We start from the raw sequence: 21359 nt of genomic DNA, 5'->3' as shown, positions 1-21359 counted from the left end.
AGTGCTGCTGAGTTTTGTCCAAACCAGTCCCTTAGGTTTTGAAGCCATGATGTTCTTCTTCTGTCTGGGCCTCGTTTGCCTTCAATTTTCCCCTGAATGCTGTATTTTTCTGGGTGTCGCATCACATGTCCAAAATACTCTAACTTTTGCTTTTTAATGGCTTTTAATTTAATGGTTTAAAATTTTAGTAAAACAAAATTAAATGTAAGAAATCTCCCCATGAGAAAACACTGTTGGTGAGAAAAAAGCATAAAATGGGAAGGTTAGACACTAGAAGGAACCAAAAACAACTAAAGATTACAATTAAAGGAAAAGAGACTCACTAATACAGAACATAGCACAATAGTATTACTTGGAATGAACATTAGGATATTTGGGAACAATGCACTCAGAAATTATTTTTAAAACTGTCTGCTATTATAAAACTAGATTCAAAAGAGATTCTAGAAGAGGAACATACTTCATTGAATAAAACAGACCAAGGCTGTCTCCAGATGTGGATTGAAAGATGGCAGGTTAAAAATTATAAGGAAAAAGATCTTGTATTGAATATACAAATGAAACTTGGTTGATGTCATAATAATTTCTAATAATAATAGTGACATGGCAGTAGGACAACTGTGGCAAAAGAAAACAAAGTTAGTACTAGTAGTATTGGCACATTGCATGTATTGCCAAAACAACTAGAGCACCACTTGTACACTATTGGCATTGACAAAATCACCATTGGTCAATTGCAAAAGACACCTTTACTTGGAATTTATTTTATTTATTTATTTTATTCAATTTGTATACCACCCTTCTCCTAGTGGACTCAGGGCGGTGCACAGCCAGAACTAAAACACATACCAATACAAAATTTAAAATTTTTAAAAGACTTACATGACTTTGGCCCAAAATTTAAAACATTCAAACTAAAACCCATTGACAATTTAAAAAGCTAAAAAAAAGGGGGGGGGGGTTTCACGCCAGCCCTGCTTGATGGAAAAGAAAAGTTTTTACGGCATGGCGAAAGGTCCGGAGATCCGATATCCTTCATATCTCTGGGGGCAAATTGTTCCTGAGGGCAGGAGCTGCCACAGAGAAGACCCTCCCCCTGGGGGTCACCAGCCGACATTGCCTGGCTGACGGCACCCTGAGGAGTCCCTCTCTGTGGGAGCGTACTGGTCGGTGGGAGGCTATCGGCAGCAGAAGGCGGTCCCGCAAATACCCAGGTCCTATGCCATGGAGTGCTTTAAAGGTGGTAACCAACATCTTGAAGCACACCCGGAAGACCACTGGAAGCCAATGCAGCTCACGCAGGAGAGGTGTCACATGGGAGTGCCCCCTCGCTCCCATAATCCCCTGTGCGGCCACCGATAAACTTACATCCTGAAATGATACCTTTTAACACAATCAAACATCCACATGTGTCTATCCCACATCCTTGAGAAGGACTAGATAGGTGGATAAAAATGCCAAATCCAATCCAAATATCTGGCTGACTGCAACAATATAATAATTTATGAAATAACATTATTTTAAAAATAACAATTTAAAGGATTATAGAAATAACAAATCAAAAGACTGACTTGGATAACTTTTTTGGATTTACAAAAAAGACCTGTTAAACTTTTGAAGGACTCTGAGACGAGACAAAGAGAAAAGAAATCAAGTTCTGAGAACTAAAGGGATTAAAGATTTAAGATTATTAAAAACAAAGGGAAGGAATATGAAGTTGATTTATTGATCATGTTTAAAGTATAAATGTTATTTCTGGTAATTTTTAATGGATTTTTGCCAATGTAGAGAATGGCCTTAAAGGACAGTGGGAAAATTTTTTACTAAGGTAACAATCAGATGAGTGCAGCTTGAGTCTATTCCCAAAAACCTACCCTGTTTTCCCCAAAATAAGACCCTGTCTTATATTTTTTTTGAACCCCGAAATAAGCACTTGGGCTTATTTTCAGGGAGGTCTTATTATTTTGGGGCGTGTGGAGCAAGACGGTGCTCCTCTTGCCGTCTTACCTGATTTCCAGCTTTGTCTCCCTAACCCTAACCAGAGGAAATGGCGGGGACCAACTGCGCATGTGTTTAAATATTTTTGGGAAGGGAGGGCTTATTTTCAGGGAGAGGGCTTATTTTAGCACATGCGCTCAAAAGCCCAATTGGGCTTATTATCAGGGGATGTCTTATTTTTGGGGAAACAGGATATTTAAGAAAGTGCCTCAGATGGCCCCTCCCTGATTGATATAAAAATAAATACTTGCAAGATTCTGTTACAGCCAGGTTCAATTCAAGATGTTGATTATCACCTTTAAAGCCTTTCATGGTGGGGGTCCAGGCTTTCTGAGGAACCATCTCACTCTGATGAGATAAGCCCACTCCACCCATGCTGGCAGAAGAGGCATTCTGTGAACCACTTTGGTCGACAAATTGGTGGGATACAGGAGAAGAGCCCTTTCTGCCATGACTCCTGCCTTCTGGAATATCATGCTCCTTAAGGTGAGACCCGCACTCACCCTTTTGGTCTTCTAAAGGGGCTTGAAGACCTGGCTCTGCCAACTAACTTGGGCCCCAATAGGGGAGTGGCATCCAGGAGGTGGTTAATGTAATAGACAGACCCCCATCTTCTCCCTGTCCCTTCATCTCCATCTTGGTCAGCGGAATTTTAAAATTATGGTCTTTATTGTTTTAATGTTCTATATGCTATTTTTATTCACTGACTGTAAGCCCCTTAGAGTTGCTTCTAGAGAGATGATTGGCACAGAAGTTTAATAAATAAATAAAAATAAATAATTTTAGACCTACATGGCATTGGTTTCTTAGTCTGGTCTGGTTTAATATGAAAATTAAATTTCCAACAAATTGAGTTTGTTGTTGTTTAAAATAATAATTACTATATTTATTTATGTATTTTGCAAGGTGGGATTTAGACTTGTATTAAGAGTTGTTCTTTTTAAATTCTCTATGCAGTTTCATTTTTCCAAATGTGGAAAATATAGTAATCATGAGAACTTAAAAAAACTTATCTAGAGTTCACAATTTTATAGGTATGTAATATTTTTTTTAATCTAGGGATGCAGTGGCTAAGTGGCTAAGACACTGAGCTTGTCGATCAAAAGATTGGCAGTTCAGTGGTTTGAATCCTCAGTGCTGCGTAATGGGGTGAGCTCCCTTTACTTGTCCCAGCTTCTGCCAACCTAGCAGTTCGAAAGCATGTTAAAAATGCAAGTAGAAAAATAGGGACCACCTTTGGTGGGAATGTAACAGCGTTCAGTGCGCCTTTAGCATTTAGTCATGCTGGCCACATGACCAGAGAGACGTCTTCAGACAGCGCTGGCTCTTCAGCTTTGTAACGGAGATGAGCACCACCCCCTAGAGTCGGGAACGACTAGCACATATGTGCGAGGGGAACCTTTATCTAATATTTTTATAGGTATGTAATATTTTTTGATAATCTTGCTGAAATTGAACAATATATAATATCTAAATAATGGGAAAGATGTGGAAGACAACATAATACAGTAGGACATTTTTCTATATAATTTTATTGGTTGCCTTGAAACAAGGAAGTTTAAAAGCAACAAGCAGTCTCTAAAGGTTTGATTATCTTGACTATCTGAAAACATTCATTGACCGGGTCACAAATAATATCAGTAACAAATTTGGCACTCTCTTACCTATAAATTGGGAGTAAAACATAGCTACGTGCAAGCAAATTGATGAGAAGTCACTCAGTGAGCTTTCTAGGTCAGTGGTTTTTAAACTATGAGGGTGACAGGTGATAGCATTGCCTGCCACTAATTGCTGCCTTTTGGCACCCAAAGATAATGACATGATTTTACCTTCTTACCTCCTATACTTTGGACTCACATTACGCTATTGGTATTTTCATATTAAACTCCCTCACGAGCCAGCACTGTCTGAAAAATATGAGAGAGAGAAAAATGTGCAGCTGAAAATTGTAGGGGAGAAATTGCAGCGTGAAAATCATACAGAACCAACCTCCCCAAAATATAGTATTGCCAAATTAATTCTGGTATGAATTGTGAGGCAAAGCTGAAAATGCTAATTAACACTCCACAATTTCACTGTTTGGTTTTCACTCATCTTGATGTGCATTCTCCCATGCTGATTTTTAAAAGAAAAAGAAACCATATTACTACTTATCAGAAAGAAACGGGATTTTTTTTTTAATTCACAAGCTCCCACCACTTATATTCAAAAGCTCCAAATTTTCAGAACTATCGTCTGATTACTTATATCATGGAGCTTCCTATAAATGGAGTTTTTAACAAATAAGTATGCAGTGTCGACTATTAGCTCACTCTCCACATTTTGGATCCATCAGGATGCACTCATAAAAGAGTCATTCCCCATGGAGGCTTTAAAGTAGGTGGTATTTTAAGAAAGCCATTTGAAGTGGGCGACTTCCTTATGATATTATGAAAATAAGAGTCATTTTAAACTCATGAGTTGGCCGGTGTTTTCAATTTAGTTAATCAAGCAAGGAAGTAATTTCACCAAAACAAGGGGAGTAAAGGAACAGCAGTTCACTGTACAATCTGTAAAAAATAAATTTCTTCTCAAACACTTAACATTTTTTACAGTTGCTGAAGCTGAAAGGCACTAAATTGCCAAGAATATCATGCTGAAGTTAAATTAAAGCAACATTTCTCAAAGTTTGAGGCTGGAAAAGGGTTGGGCATTAATATTTGTAATAATAGTCAATCATGGAGTTTTCAAATGGATGGGAAATGACTGCCAAACCCATAGGGGACTTGAACTAATACATAAAAAAGCAGTGGTGAAGAAAATACCATTTTAAACCATTGTTATAAGCTACTCATCTAAACTAAAAGAAGAGGCTTTAAAGTTCACATATTCTACACTACATGGTTTACCAATCGAAAGAATTATTTTGGTCACTTCAGTTTACAACTATGCAGTCTTTAGAAATTTTTTAAAAGCAGCTTCAGTGCTCTTCAGTTAAGTGAAAAGGAACTAGGATCAGGTCTCATCACTTCATAGAAAATTTGGTAAATATGCAGGATAAAAGTAATCATGGTACATTACAATGCGTATCTGTTAGATAGAAGAAAATCTCACATGCCACATTAGTGAGAAAAGAATCATGGAGAAAACACCATCACATCAGAGTCTAGATACGTAAGTTTCTTAAACTGTTGCATGTGATATAGCTTTATGTGAGTCACACATAATTGCCATCACTTTGGGTACAAATGGACAAATAGTGAAGAATAATACATCAGTTGGACAATTAAAGACAATAAACAAAGGCACAGATTCAGAGTGGAACTACACTTTATTAAGTCAACATATACTTCACCTCTGGACAAATATTAGTCATGGGTTTAAATAAACAGAAACCTAAGAAAAAGTTGGAATGATTCAGTCAATAATCTAGATAATCACAGACGTTATCTTTTAAAGGACAAGTTATCTCTTCTCCTCTTGATAACTAATGTTTCATCCCTTTTGTCTATTGTCATAGGAGAACGTCTTCTTCATTTCTTCTGCTGAGGTGGGGAGGGAGGGCACAGTATTCTGAGTGAGAGACATTGATAGTTTGCTGCAGTTGCTGGTTTATCTGGTTTCCACATGGTAGGCCTCCCAATCTTCCCCTACTTTTGTGGATTATTTCGTCTAATTCTGATTTGGGAAGAACCTGATTATTTTACTTATTATCTATCTTGTCCTGAGAAGATTTATTTCCTTTATCTTCCCTATTCTCTTTTTCAACTTTTATTTATTTTACGACCTGTTCTTTTTGCATCTGTCTCCTAGAATGGTGCTTTCAGCTTGTCATCTTTCCAGAATTCCTTATAGTTTCCATACCTGTTAATTGTTGGCAAAGGACCTGAAAATTGTATCCTAATAGTATCTAGCAGAACATACATTGCCCAGGCTTGATCTATGGCACCTACTGAGAGACTTGGTAAGATCAATAAGCTAATTATTGTCTAAGGTCTTTTGTCTCTGCGCATCTGATGAGCTGGCTTCCAATCTAAAAAAACTTATAATCAATTCATGTTGCAGAAGAACCAGAACAACAACAATAATAAAAGCTTTGTGGCAAAAACAGTTTTCTTCCTTTTCTGGAAATCTAGTTTTTTATTTTCTAGATGCTGAATCAAATATAAATCATGCATTAATTAATTTTTGTTAAATCTCATCAACAAGATAATACATCAAAGATAATTTATTCTTAGTTCAGTTTAAAAAGTGCAGACATGAGTGACTGATTTCCTCAGAATTACTCAACCTTTGGCTGGCTGAGATCTGAGAATACACTGACTGAGTTTATTCATTGCATTCAGCAATAATCGGTTTGCACCTTGCAAGCCATGGTTTATGGCAAACTGTATTCAATAAACCATGTTTAAGCAAACTCAGATTTAGTGCAATACGTGAACACAGCTAGTGCTTCCCAGTAAGGAATTGGATGGTATTGGTAAGAATGGAAGTCAAGTTATTCTGCCATTTTATGTAGGAAAAAGTTTAACTTTTCAACCAACTCTAGTGGATTTTCTATAATCAGGTTTCTTATTTTTTAAGAAAGCTGAAATTATCACTGCCAAAAATAACAAAAGAAGACTCAGATATTATGAAAATGTATCCGCACATGCCTGTATAATGTCACACACACACACACACACACACACACACACACATACTCTTTTAAAAAGCCCTGTTATATGTGATCCCTTACAGCTACTTCAGTTGCTATCTATCAATCCTTAAGATAGGACAGAAGAACACTCAAAGGAACTGCTTCCCTTACTTACACTTTTTATCCTTAAACCCAAGTTGGACTGGACAGTCCTTCAGAGAAAAGTGCCCAGATAAAGAGCACCACTCTCAAAGTTAGACATATAGCCAAAAACATCAGAAATGGGCCTTCTGTGCCCAGATAACATGTTTACAATAGTCTGAATGTAAAGACAGTTCTGTAATATTACAGGAAAGTTGCTGTTATATTTCCCATTTCCTTCTCAGAGACACTTGGTCAAATGACAAGTCATTTCTAGCTGCTGAGTGGAAATTACCATATAATCACTTTTTTTGTTACCAATGCTTTAAAATGTGATGTCCTTTCTGCTGATCATGACAAGGCAGTCTCCTGACTAAAATATAATCAGCTCCACAGCTAAACTGGGGGAGAGGGGGGAGGAACCCTGAATGTCCTAGAGAGAAAACACTGGAGAACAATAATGGCTGTCTTCCACAAAGAAATACAAAACAGTATTTTGTATAGACTTTTGATACCTTTCTCTGAACAAGCTAATAAGTCTTCCTGTCTGCATGAACTGTCACTTTTATTACCTTATCTATCAACAGTTAGCAAGAATCATTTGATGTATAATAGTTGGTTCTCAAAGTACTTGTCTTAAAATACGTGAACTAGGAAAGAGGTTATTCATACATAAACTATATAGTGAAAGCTTGATCTAAAAATTATTGTAATTGTGTACTAAAGGAAAGGAAACCCTTCAAAATCTTCCAATTTTCTTCCTGTGTAGGGTCTGAATGTATCGCTTTATTGTTACAGTTGGCACTTGACCAAACCTGATGTGGCATGAATTTAATTTAATGTGCCTACTTTTCTTCAAAATAGCTGTAATTGAGGAAGGGTGATAAGCATTAGGAGCACAGATCTGGGGAGAATTAGTCCAAGAATTTATATTATCCCCATGGAAGCTCCTTACTTTATTGCAGAAGGCAATTTTCATTAAGTGGAGAGGAAAAAGGCACTTTCTTCTCAGCATGCCACAGTTCTGAACCTGATTGTCAGCATCCAGCAGAAACCATTATAGCAATACATTTTGTGTTCATTCACATAATAGCATGGTCTCTTTTAGCTTGCACTCTTGTGTGTCAAAATACTGGAAGAGAAGGCTACTGCACTATTCAAGAGATACATACCAGGCCTGAAACATGTTAGTGAATCTAACAGTCTAATGAATCTTCTTAATAAATTAAGGAGGCTGTTCCTTGTTATAGGATACTTATAGGGGAGCATGGTGACTCATGAGGTAGGACGCTAAGCTGATGATTGGTAGGCTCACATTCAAAACCTAATTGCTGCCGCAGGATGGGGTGAGCTCCCGTCACATGCTCCAACTCCTGCTGACCCAGCAGTTTGAAAGTGGACAACCATGAGTTGATAGATGAGTACCAGAGGTGGTATTCAGCAGGTTCTGACCAGTTCTGGAGAATCGGTAATGGAAATTTTGAGTAGTTTGGAGAACCGGTAAATACCACCTCTGACTGATCCCGGCCCCAACTATTCTCTGCTTCCCGAGCCCCAGCTGATTGGGAGGAAATAGGGATTTTACAATAGGGATAACCTTCCCCTGAGTGGGGAGGGAATGGAGATTTTACAGTATCCTTCTCCTGCCATGCCCACCAAGCCATGCCCACCAAGCCATGCCATGCCCACCAAGCCATGCCCACCAAGCCATGCCATGCCCACCAAGCCATGCCCACAGAACCGGTAGTAAAAAATTTTGAATCCCACCACTGATGAATACCACTTTGGTCAGCAACTTAATGGGGAATCAGATGTGTTGGTACACAATGGTTTAAGCATTTCCTTCCAATTTCTATGGCGTTGTGATTCATCTGAGAATCTGGATGTTCCAAATTCTCAGAAGTTCTCTTACCCCAAGAAGTCTATCCTAATAATAGTAATTTTGATAAGCATGAAAAATACCTTATTTATGTCCAAAGCTGAAGGGCAAGAAAAAATTTAACAGGGTTGGGATGATTAAGATAGACTCAATTATATCTGAAAGAAAAGAAGCATTATAGTATTTTATTCCCTTCCCACAACAAGTATTGTCATTGTTGAATATTAGGTATCTTATCCTAGATGTTTCTAGTCCCATGTACTAGAAATACAGAAGAGAAGAGGATGAGATCTTCTTTGGTGTTCTGATCTATTGAAATCCATTTAAAGATTTAACAAAAGTGTGTGGGTGTATGTATGTGTTTGTATTTTTCCTCCATATAAGTTAGAGTCTTGCATAAAAAGCTTACACAAAGACTTGCGTAACAGTAATTATATGTGTGTAGATTCTTTTCATGAGAACTGCAGAAGCCAAGGGCAAGAACAGCAAACAACAATTTCTCCATGCATTTATATCCACTTGTACACACACACATATGTGTATGTAAAGCAAGTAATCACAATGAATAACGTTACTCTATAATCTTCGGTATGAGGAACTGATAGAAAATATCGGTAATTGCAATAGAGGGCCAAGAAGATTTTGGAGGACTCACAATGACTTGTATTGCCATTCAGAAAGCTGTTGTATTATATGCAAGACATTTCTTTTTACACTGTTATTTTTACACAACAATGAGCTCCAGAGCTTTGATTTGACAGTCAGCTCTTGGTTTCTTGCAAAAGGAGAATTCAAACATCTGGCTCAGTTTACACAATTATATTTGACACTTTTGCAATATTTAGGAAGAATTTGTGAGAGTATTTCGATTGCAAAACATTTTAGCAAAACAATCCACATTTTAAATGATTCATTTTTCATTTGAAATACTGGATTGCTTATCTCCAGAGCTCTTCCCTTAGATAAAGATTTGTGGGATCATTGTGCCTAACTGGTTCAGAAGACTATCAATCTCTATATCCATAAAATGACTGCAAAAATGAGATAGGGATAGTTTACCCTTATCATTTTAAGAAAACGTAAAGGCAAGTCAGACTGATTACCCTGTCTCTTCCTATCCCACACACCAGGGATGTTGTATGGCCTGTTTCTGTAAGGAGAATCTTGACAGCAGAAAATATGTGCTTGATTTTGCTGGCAGCCAGAGCTGAGGACTAAGCCAAATAAGGTCTATCAATCCTAACTAGGTTCAAAGACTGTTGAGGCCAACTAGGTAACATCATATTTTCACAACCACCACACTAATGATATAGTGGTGTACAACCAGTGTACCTGGTTGGGTAATGAAATGTCTGCAAGCAAATAACCAAGCTCAGAAAGCACTAAGGCTCCACAGTTCAACTCTGAGTTACACATATTCTCTTCTATTGAATTGAAAGACTCAGGAGTCAGTCGTTAGTTAGATGTGGTAGCCTTGTACAAATCCTAGCACAATATTATTAGCAATGTTCTTATCACACAAATCAAACAGTAATGCATCTTGGTTTATGATTTATGATTTACCGTGCTTTATAATCCCAATCAGCTGTGGTTTATGTTGTTTCATAAACACTGATATCTGAATCCATCCTATAACAAATTGTTCCTTGATTGTTCAAGGAGAGTGATAGTGTCTATGCAATTTAATAGAAAATACTTTATTAAAGATCCACTCAGTTCAATTTCCTTGGGAAGTTTGTACTGCAATGCAGGGAAAGGAAATGTTGTCAAAATAACACAATGCCCAAAATACTCTTAAATGAGATGCGCAGAATCCCAAAATATAAAATGTTAAAATGCCCTAAATTGCATGAGTCATTTGTGTTTTCCCATAATATAAAATTTCAGATGAGAACATACACACTTCATGTGATTTTCAGTGAGAATACTATTACCGTTCTTCTGGTAAGACCGTTAATCTTACAATATGTCATGCTAAGAATATTGAGATTTTTTTTAAAAAAAAAATGGTGCTCTTTTAAAAAACATTCATTCATTTTTCTTTTTTAAATAAAAAAATCTGTATGTGTTCCCTACACAGATTGCCTATTGCCAATCCATGCCTACAGATAATTGGAATGAGACAAAGCCAAATTATACTGGGGAAGGGTTATTAAATCCTATTTAAGCAATATTATGATTTTCTGAAGAACTATGCAATCATGTGCTGTGGTTCTTAAATAATGTATCAAGGATACATTAGAAAGAATAATGTATCAAGGATTCAGATTCAGGGTTTTTTCCCCTGTTTCTTTCTTTTTTTTTCCTGACAGTTTGAGTGTAGCAGATAGTGGAAAATAATTATGGGCCTCTTTTTTTTTTTTAAAAAAAAAGCAGAAACAGATAAAACTGCAAAAGTGCTGATATTAATAATATAAGGAAAACACATCAAAATAGAACCAGACATCTGATCTCAGGAAGATCCTCTCTCCAGATGCAAAGACATATTGGCAGGGAAAATGCAGTCCAGGTGCTTTGGGTGAGATACTCAATTTATATTTCAGGAAATGAAGTATTAATTGAAATATTATTCTTCAATACAATAAAGTTTGCCCTTTTTTATTATAATTAATCAATTCTGCCCCCAAAGAAGTGATGACAATCTTTTAAGATGAATGCAATCTGAATGGTGCATCCATTTTGCATGCATAAGAAGCATTGCTTTTGCACCAGTGAGTAAGAATACTACTGGACTATGGATGCACTTTTTTTCCCCAAATTTTAAAAAGCCATCTGCTAAATGAAGTTTGCTAACATCAGACAATGTAAGAGGTAAAATGGGATTACTTATTTCCTGCCATGAGCAAAAAGTGTCCCCCCCCCCAGGTATGTAGAACCTAATCCAGACACAGGTCATTTCCATACAGCCTCCTTGATCCACAGCAATCATAATCCACCCATCAGTCCCCCACACTAGGTATCCTTATGGCTCTGTTTTATCTTAAGATCTGCCCTCAGCTGAGCATTCTGATAATAGCTTTTGGTGCTTCACTGTGGAAGTGGTGGCTTATGTGTTATTGTGTTTAATACAGGGCATAATAAGGCACGCAGGGGAGTCAGCCTGATATGATCTGGTCCATGTTGACAAATACCTTCCAACGGATTCTGCCAGTTTCCTGAAAGGTCACCCTTTCCCAGCCAGTTCCTTGACCTCTTTCCTCACTCTTCTGTCCTCTTTTGGCTTCCAAGGTGAATAAATCCCCATTTCCCATTGCTATTTTTTTTTCTATTGGTGAAGAAGTCAGTGATGAAGGAAATCAGACAACATGTCTACGTAATCCCAACCAACTAGCCTGTCTAACATGTATGTGTTAAACACTCTTATGTTTTGGTGAATATCATTTTTCCTAAAGTATTTTATATTTTCATTTATTGTAAACTTTTTGGCCAATACACCTATCCCTGTACTGAGCTACACCACTGCTGATGCTTCTGCTCCCTAAACACAATAATTTCAGTGCGAAATGACAATACAGGTAGCCCTCGAGTTACGGCCACAGTTGAGCCCAAAATTTCTGTTGTTAAGTGAGACATTTGTTAAGTGAGTTTTGCCCCATTTTACTTTCTTGCCACAGTTGTTAAATGAATCACCGCAGTCGATAGGTTAGTAAAACGGTTGTTAAGCAAATCTGGCTTCCCCATTGACTTTGCTGGTCAAAAGATTGCACAAGGTGATCACATGACCTTCAGACACCGTAATGGTCATGAATATGATTCAGTTGCCAGGGATCTGAATTTTGATTGCATGATCATGGGAATGCGACAAAGGTCATAAGTGTGTAACTTTGAACGGTGACTAAATGAATTGTTGTAAGTCGAGAACTACCTGTATGCATGTTGGTATTCAGGTTCTGAGGACAGTGGGTACATGACTATGGGTACACTCTGGTCGGCCATTTTTGATGATCTTTTTGCCACTTGCTGTGGGATCATGCTTTACGAAGTGACTTGTTAAGAACTGTAACATAAGGCTGAGCAACATTTGCAGTTGTTATTCCTCCGCCAGTGATCAGCCGCTCAACTGTTTACAGAGGTCTTGCTGTTAAGAGCACAATGGCGAGGACATAAATTACAGAGCCTGCAGCAGGGTAATTGATGGCTTTGCACACAATGGGACTGGGAATCTGACTGCCAGTCCCTGATCTGGGATTCTGCCATGGTAAGACTAAGCAGACAGCAGGTCTGCTTGGCTGCAAAGATCAGGCCACGCTTCAGGGACATTCTCTTAAATCAGCATGGCTTCCGATTAGCACTGGCTTACATGACTATGTGCATTTGACGTTAGGATTCTTTCACTGCCACATTCACATGTTTTCCTCTAGTCCTTGATTCAGCAGAAAAAATAGGCTGATGTAATTTGCATTGCCCTGATGACTGAGCTCTAAACTGCCCCAGTAACAAGGGCTGGAAGGGATCCTATCCTTGCAGCTTTACTGCAAGGGCAGTGATTGGAAGATTTCTCCAGCAAAGCGGGGGGGGGAGAATCCTCTCCTTAAAATGTGCCGGGGAGCATGGTGAGTATGCGGCAATACCTTAGATTGAGGCACTAGCCACCTTTCAAGTTGTTCGAATGACAGGTTGCTAGTGCAGAGATACCCTGCAATTTATAATCTGTTATTTGGGCTGATTTCCAAATCAGCAATTCTGCATCCAAAATAATCTAGTTGGTAGATTGGTGTGACAGATGAGGAACACAGAGTTGTAGGTGGGCTCCACCCTGCTTCTTCACAGTCCATTTTTTATCCTACTAACCTGCTAGCTGGTTGTTTTGTCTAATTTTCCTGTCACTAGAAAGAGCCATGAAGGTCAATGATATGAAGGAAGGGCGCATGTCTGAAGCAACCTCAACAAACCAATAGCAGCTCAGCAGATGCCAGTTCTTGGCCATGCCCTCACCAAGTTTATTAAAGAGGCATATATACACTAAAATTGCTGTTAAGTGAAGATGGAAAACATTGCTTTAAAAGGGGGAACTGCTGATTTTAAGCTGTTTTCAGGGTGAACCGAGGTTAAAAAGCAAGAACAAGAAAAAAATTGTAGGATGTCTTCATGCTGAGGTATCTCTAAGTCATATTTAGAAAAAAAATGAATGCTGATCTATAGTTGTAAGTCCCAATGTAACCCATAACATCTTTTTAAATACATAGTGAAGCAACATGAAAACTTACTTGAGTGACATACTGAATTCAGCAGGATTAATTTCTGTAGTTGATGCCCAATAACATCAGTAAATGAGATGAGTTTCTGTCTTTTACAAAGAAAAAGTTAAAATAAGATGAGGAAAGGCACAAGCATTGATTTTATTATCAGATACCATTTGTGTATGCAAATAACGATGTGTTTAATTGTTATTTGTTGTAAGCTATAGATTGTGAGTAATAGAAAAGGAAAAGTACTAGTATTCCAAATAACATAAATCCATTTTTTTAAAAGTTTACTTGTCTCTTTGCCATTTCAATATTATCTGCTTCTTGGTATAAATAAAAGCTGCAGGACATTTACCATGTTTCCCCAAAAATAAGACCCTGTCTTATATTTTTTTAAACTCTGAAATAAGCGCTTGGCCTTATTGCCTTGCGCTCAAAAGCCTGATTGGGCTTATTATCAGGGGATATCTTATTTTGGGGGAAACAGGTTAGTAGTATGATAATGACCAAATTATTTCAAGAAGAAATAATTAATAATTCGGTACATATACATGCACATATGAATCTCTCTCTCTCTCCGCCCCCTCATACACTCATACTGTATATATGTATGCCTTGATTGTGGGTTCCCTCTGTCTATCATGAGTGCTGATTCATCAGCAAATAATTCCTGCATTTTGCCAGTTTATCTTCCATCATTGCTAGTGAATGAGTGTGCAACTTCCTCCTTGGAAAATGTGTCATTTATTATTGACCTTTAGGACAAACCTAGTGAGGAAATGGTTTGCATCCAGTTTCATTTCATGCCACAAATGAATAGTTTTCATAAGACTTATTCTAATATATACCTAAAAAATCCTATTAAGTGATTCTTGAGGAAAATGTCAGATTCAAATACGAGAGAGAGAGAGAGAGAGAGAGAGAGAGAGAGACAGAGAGAGAGAGAGACAGACAGAGAGAGAGACAGAAACAGAGAGTCAGACAGAGAGAGAGAGAGAGGGAGAGAGAGATATGAATGCACTCGAGACAGGATCCTCACCAATAGAGTGTCTTTTAGAGTTATCCAATCATCATTGTGCCAAAATAAAAGAAACATAGGGTCTATCTCACTTCATCAATGGATGACTGATGCTAGAAGACAAAACAAAATTCACTAGTTGAGATCCTATCAGACATACATAAATACAAATAAATAAATAAATATACATTACACACAATATGGACAAAATATAAAACATATATGTATGTATATAGCATGTGTATATGTGTGTTATGTATGTGTATACCTTTGAGAGCAGGCAACAGAATTTCATTTTTAATGTGTGCCAGTGTGCCCACAGTAAAAAATGACAATAAGGTTATCTATTATTATCTATTCTGAAGTTACTGAATTTAGGATAAATCATTAAGGATAGGCTGACCTGTCAGTGAAATAGAGGAGGACAAGGATCAAGCACAGGGAGAGCACAGTGTGCCTTGTTAATTTTTGCCTAGTTTAGCCATGTATATTATCTTAGGCAATTGATTGGGTGGCCTATTTAACTAGTTTGGTATTTAAAGAGACAACCCTGTGTGTTCTGCTTCCAAAAACTAAGGTACATTCTCAAAGAATTCCTATTGAATGTAACTGTTAAAAGGCCTTCTAAAAATTCTAGCAAATACTATCCATATCAAAGTTTCGACTTGTTATAAATACCATGACAAAATATAAAATATCTATGAATGTGCAGAATTAAGCAGATATAAGTTTTTGTAAACCTTCCAGATATGAATTGATGATGTTATCTAGTTGGGTAATGAAATATCTGCCAGCAAACAACCAAGCTCAGAGAGCACCAAGGATTCTTAGCTTCCAGATGTGTTGGTCTCCAATTCCCATAATTCCCAAGCGGCAGAGTTTTGGCTATATTTGGTGGCAGTGGAAGATGAAAAGCAACACACCTAGAAGGCATCTGGTTGAAGAAGGTCAGTTGACAGGCAGAAGACAGCATCAGAAAAGACAGAGGAAGGAACTCTGTCACTTGTGATGGTGGAACTGGGAAGTGAGAATGAACAGTCTGAAAGATTTTCTGGACCTGTTTATGTCCATCTCATTCTCTCTCACCCATAGGCACTGAGATCTAGTGAGTCTGTCTCATGGTCAGAAATAGTATTACAATAGGAATTAGAGGAGAAAGATTTAGTCCGTGTGTGGTGTGTGGGTGTGGGTATGTGTTCTCTATGTTCCTGTGTTGTTTTCATTTGGAAAACTTTACACTTTTACCTACAGATAATCAGGCCTTGTTTTCTGTATTAGAGAATTCTGTGGTCAAATATATGTCTCTGGGTCATGTATCCACCTCACAATCCTGTCTCTGGGTCAGGTGTCTACCTCACGATCCTTTAGGCTGAAGGCCTAAAATACAAGAACTGTGTTTCTGGATTTTCAAGAGACTTCTGTAAACAGGAAGTGGTAGCATTAAGTGGATCTCCAGTGTAATTCATTATGTCTTAATAAATGTAGGAATGCGCTTAAGTCTCAAGAGAGATGACACATGCCACCCTGATATATACTTAAAGTCCATAGTCTGTGACTCAGAATCAGAATAGAGCTGGAAGGGACCTTGGAGGTCTTCTAGTCCAGCTCCCTGCTCAAACAGAAGATCCTATACTCATGATGGCGAACCTATGGCAGGTGTGCCACAGGTGGCACGCTGAGCCCTCTCTGTGGGCACGCAAGCCATCGCCCAGCTCAGCTCCGCCATACATGCACGTGCACCTCCCACTAGCCAGCTATTTTTGGGTCTCTGGCGTGGGGGCAGAGTGCATGCAGGAGACATGTGCGCATGTGCGTGGGTTGCACACACATGCACGGGGACAGGGGGACCAGTGCACCCCCCATACCAAAACGGGTCATGGGGGATATAGCATGCCCCTGTGGCCCGTTTTTAGTCCCAGGAGGCTTCAGGAAGGCCTGCAAGGTCCAAAACAGGCCACAGGAGGTCGCACTCGCATGTGTGGGGGACGAGTGGGGGACATTGCATTATGGGTGTGGGCACATACACGTGCAACCCCTGTGCGCTCCCCCCGCTTTTGGCACGTGATGGCAAAAAGGTTAGCCATCACTGTCCTATACCATTTCAGACAAGTGACTGTCCAGTCTCTTCTTAAAAACCTCCAGTGATATGTTTGTGTGTGTGTGTGTGTGTGTGTGTGTGTGTGTGTGTGTGTGTGTGTGTTTCCACATGAATCACCATAACAGTTTTTAAAGTAACATAGTAAAAATGCTCAGAATCATTTCCTGAGATGGGCAGCTATAGAAATCAAATAAAGAAAGAATGAAATGCGATAAATGTCATTTCTGAACAAGTGGTGAAACAGCATGAACCAGCTCAAGTTATATAGTCAACCTGTTATTTTTTTTGAAAAAATAATTTATGGTCTACAAGGCAAAAGTAGGACATTTTCCATCCATTATTCTGATATGAGATCAACTTAAAACAGACCTTTAATGGAAGATTAAAGAATCAAGATCAAAGTCAGAGCTCTGCATGACTAGCTAGCATTGGAAGAAAATTTTGTATTAACAAGGCAGGACTGAACTACGTGTGTAGATATATAAGAAAATTCAAAAATAAAATAGTATATAGGTATATAGGTTAGAAATGCATATAAGTGGAGATTGAATTTTGATTAGTCAGGGGGTTGGACTGGATGACCTGCAGGGTCCCTTCCAGCTGTGTTAATTTGTTAAATTTGTTAAACATTATTCTGCTTTAAGATAGTTGGAGAGAAGACATGCTGAAAGCATACCAATATGTAACAATGTTGTGTTAGAATAGATCTTCTTTTGTTTGAGGCCCATTAGAAAGAGGCCCTAAGGGGACCAAGGCAATAGAGATAAGGAAGAGCCATGCTTGCAAAATATTTTATGGGTAGTTATAGGGAGGTGTTGATGAACATGTAATTAGAGAAAGAGATGATGTTCTCTCTAAAAGGCGCCTTGGATTAGCTGTGATCGGTCACTGGATGCTATGTAAGAGGGGCGGGGGGGGTTGGGATAGGGAACTATAAAACGTAATGATTTTGAAACTTTAGGTGTGGCTTCCTGGCTCAAACTCCTTTGTTGAGGTCTGCTATTTTGCAAAATTGATTTTATTATTTTCTTTTAATAAAATCTATTTGTTTTCATCAACCCAAGTGTTTGTTGGCTGAAAGTCATTTCCAACACATGTATGTAACGACATAAACTAACCCTCTTCATGACTTTGTTTCTAAAGTGCTTTCTGATATTGTGGGACAGCAACACTTAACACAATAAAATAAAGGATGATCTCTTCTGCAAGAATGTGTCCGTTTTAAAACTATACAAATTGTTTTTTAAAAGGAGATAGAAAGGATCACTGGAGGCTTAAGTATTGAGCAAATAAAATATCATGGAGTTTCAGCAGATGGCACTCTCTTGTAAATCCTTCAGCTTTATCTGCTCATTTCATTTTTTGTTTGTTTGTTTGATTGCCATGATATGCTAGTTCCGATTCTAAGGTATTCATCTGATCTGTTTCTAATGACTGTACTGACAAAAAAATAACACATCGGCTCCAAAGTTATTTATCATGTTGAATTTTGTTTGACAAGGAAAACCGCAAGACTTGGAAAGACAGTACAATCTAAAATATAGTGTTGGCTAAAGTAAAAAAAAAAAAAAACCACACCCTTATTTGATACAATACACAGATGCAGAACTGAGTTGGCTTAGCTTAGTGGGACTGTCTAGAGAATGTAATGTAACACACAACTCTGCTCTATAAGACCTAATCACTGCTCTATACTTTCCAGGTATAGTTTCTGCCTGAAGAAATTACCTTGCTTTGCTTAATGGTTGGACCTATCCTGAAAGATACTGTAGGTCCTGAGAGATAGGCATGATGAATTATAAAACAAATACAGGCCATCAACTTTATCTTTTTGACTCATAATGTTGATTCAAGGGTAAGGAAGGTTTGCATGAGAAAAGAAATGAGAAAGCATCTCGTCCTTCCTTGGCAGCCATTTCTCTTGTTAACTATACCCCTATTCATGAGTTCCTGGCCTAATTTTTCCTCATTCTAGAGCTCTGGGTTGAAGCTTGAGTAGAAAATGGTAATGAACAGTGTCAGGTGGAATTTATGGAAGAAGACTTTGAACTTCTCTTTCCCAACAAGTAGTATTTCACCATAAAAACTGCCTGTGTTCCACACTCCTGGTTTCTTAATAAAAACTATGTGAACTTACTTTTACTGAGAAATGTGCATATTTCTGCCCTTGAAAGAGAGTTGGATTTTTCATTGGGTTTCTTCAAAACACTTCTGACTATTTGATCACTAAATGGCTGTTCTCTAGATCTAAATCCCTGATTTCTCAGCCATGGCAACTTTAAGATGTATGGATATCAACACCCAGCTGCTGGTTGGGGAATTCAAGAAGGTTGATTCACGTCTTAAACTTGCCAAGGCTGAGAAACACAGATATAAATGCTATCATCTTGTGCTTGTCCAATTCTTTCAGCCCAGATAGGTTGCCTTAAAGCAGGAGTCCACAAGTAAGCTTCAGGTGTCCTGTGTACCATGCACACATATTTCTTTTTCTTCCTTGTCTATAACTTTGAAAAACGTTTTAGTGAAAAAATACATCCAATGATATTGTTAGGATATTGATTCATTCCATTGAGCTTTAGGGAGGCATGAAAAGTTGATTCAAAAAGGCTGGAATTTTATCAACACTTGAAATTTCCTGAACACAAAAACCTTGCCATAAAGCATCCAAAGAGTTGCATTGCCAAGTGAAAGAAGCAACACACAGTTGGAAAGTGATGCCCTGTGTATTAGAAATTATCAAGCTGTTTTGTGGCTTGGAGCCGAGAAAAAAATGTGAAGCAGTTCCTCTCTCAAAATCATAATCGACTCCAGAATTAGCCATCTTTCTTCTAATATTTTGAAGGTCATCATGAAAGAACTAACAGTTACTGCACTTCCCTCCAATATGCAACTAGATGAAACTATCGATCTCTCTCCCAACTCCCAGTTTTCATCCATTATGTACATGTTGATGCCATCATAAAATATCTATGTTGTTGAACCCCTTTCGGAAACCACGAAGGCTGTTGATACCTTTAAAAGGATAACTAAACTCTTTGCCAAGCAAAACTTTGACCTGGTACTCTGTACACAGATGGTGCACCGGTGTTGCTTGGCCACAGGTCTGGTTTTGCTGCGTTGGTGAAGAAAGCAGCTCTACATGGCACCGTGACTAATTACATTCAACATCAGCATGTGTTGGTGTCAAAGATTCTGCCAACAACCATGAAAGAAGTCTTGTCTACTACCGTGAAAATTGTCAGCAGAGCCAGGGCCTTGAATCACCATGTTTTCAAAAAAACTGTGCCAGAAATAGGAATACGATATGACTTTCTTCTGTACTGAACAGAAATGTGCTAGCTTTTCAGAGGACAAATTTTGAAAGCACCTGATTGAAGTTTAGGCAGAAGTTTTACTTTTTTGAGAGAAAAGGAAGCTCAGTCTCATAACTTTTTGACAGACAAACTTCATTTACATGGCAGATGTTTTTTGGGTTTTTTTGCCATATGAATGAGGTAATTCTTTCCCTTGAAATCTGTGCAGTCTTCCTTATGGATGCTCGTGAAATATTACGATCTCTTGGCCAAGGTGAAAAAGAAGGTTGAAGGCAATCTTGCAAAATTTTCAGTTTTAGAGGTGCTGCTTTGCAGAGAAATACTGTGTAATTCATTTGCCCAGACAAAATTAAAATATAGATAGGTAATCCTTTATTTGCTGCTATAAATAGCATCAATGATGCAAACTTATTAAAGATTACATTGATTTGAGGATAAAGGATGCAATTAGAAGAACCTTGAAACATTTCGGCTCTTCCGGGACTAAGTCTATTCTCATATAGCAAGCAAACTGTGGAAGTTCTGATTTCATTTCTACTTTATACCTTTGTGAGTCAGGATTTTCAAAACTTATTGCCATCAAAATAAAAAAATTGAAATTAACTGGTGCCAACGATAATATTCGTGTTGTCATTCTACAGTTCCAAATTCTCACTCAAGTTAGTAGTGCCATCTCATTGAAATTTATTTTTGAGTAGAATTAATGTCTATGGAGATTCTCAGTCATCCAGGTCATGGTTGTCCCAAAGGTGCTTTTTCAAAAGGCAACTGGACTTGGTTTTTCCTTTGAAAATGTTTCACTTCTCATCCAAGAAGCTTCTTGGATGAGAAGCAAAATGTCTTCGAGGATGTTTTCTTTTGAAAAAGCACCGTTGGGAGTAGAATTAATATTTCTGTTTTTATTTAGTTTTTTTTTTTCATGAACTAGCCATTAATTTTTACAGAAAAAATGATAATGGCTTATCTGTATATAAATTGTTTTTATATGTGAAGGAACTACTGTATATTTCCAATGCAATGTGTTTGTGTGCATTTTTCTGGAGAGAAGGTCCATAGCATTCATCACATTCTCAAAGACATCCAACACTCAAAAAACTATACAGGATT

General features: G+C 37.9%; 1 long non-coding RNA gene across 1 annotated transcript; it reads right to left on the bottom strand.

Moving 5' to 3' along the window:
* Positions 1–5471: 5471 nt before the first annotated feature.
* Positions 5472–14947, bottom strand: LOC117662510 (uncharacterized). Its single transcript, XR_004590445.2, has 3 exons — positions 14862–14947; positions 13844–13919; positions 5472–5550 (listed from the first exon to the last, which is right to left on the bottom strand). It is a non-coding gene; the product is annotated as an uncharacterized LOC117662510 (long non-coding RNA).
* Positions 14948–21359: the final 6412 nt, after the last annotated feature.

Source organism: Pantherophis guttatus, chromosome 3 (genome assembly GCF_059756535.1).
Source record: "Pantherophis guttatus breed Tessera chromosome 3, ASM5975653v1, whole genome shotgun sequence".
Lineage (NCBI taxonomy): Eukaryota > Metazoa > Chordata > Lepidosauria > Squamata > Colubridae > Pantherophis > Pantherophis guttatus.
The sequence above is the reverse complement of the archived record's forward strand: the minus strand, read 5'-3'. Positions and strand labels throughout refer to the sequence as shown.